The sequence below is a fragment of the Chanos chanos genome, chromosome 6 (assembly GCF_902362185.1).
Source record: "Chanos chanos chromosome 6, fChaCha1.1, whole genome shotgun sequence".
In the NCBI taxonomy this organism is placed as follows: Eukaryota; Metazoa; Chordata; class Actinopteri; order Gonorynchiformes; family Chanidae; genus Chanos; species Chanos chanos.
The window spans coordinates 5736227-5737023 of NC_044500.1; positions in this window are offsets into that span (position 1 = coordinate 5736227).

Genomic DNA, 797 nt, shown 5'->3' on the forward strand with positions numbered 1-797 from the left:
TGAAGAGACAAACTTCAGTGTGTGTGTGTGTGTGTGTGTGTGTGTGTGTTTGAAAAGGGAGATTTTTTTCCATAAGAGAGTATCTCCTGGATGGGTAGTTTTGATTTGGGGTGGGAAAGAAATGTTGAAATATTTTCTTCTCTCCTTCTCTCTCTCTCTCTCTCTTCCTGTCTCTCTCTCATCGGTGTGCAGATGGAGGGATTGTTGGACACTATAAAAAGACTGCATTTCTTTACTGTATGCTGTTGAGCAGGTGGCGGGGGAATGACTGTGATAGAGTGAGTCACAGACAGATTTTTTTTTTTTTCATCTGCTCAATTTTCATCAGCCTGCATTCATTTCTCCCTCTCTCTCTCTCTCTCTCTCTCTCTCTCTCCCTCTCTCTCCCTCCATCTTCTCCCACAATACACAAACCCAGAGTAGGTTTGCAGACACCTCATCGATGATGAACACATCCTCAGATTCGTGTGTTTGAGTTCTTCCTCAAATCTCTCTCTCTCTCTCTCTCTCTCTCTCTCTCTCTCTCTCTCTCTCTCTCTCTCTCTCCATTCCCAGTCCTCTCTTTGACAGACAGACTCCACTCCACTCCACACAACATGCCACCCTCCTACTCAGCATCCTCAGTTTGACATTTATCATGTTTCACACATGCTAGGGCTTCGATGCAACGCTTCAAACGCAGTTTTGAGGATCAAATTCCCTGCGTTCGTCCTTTCGCTGGTACCGTCCAGCGGAGAGATTCCCGTTCTTCGGATTGTGATGCCGGTGCACATGCCGACTCAAGAGACGCTGTATTC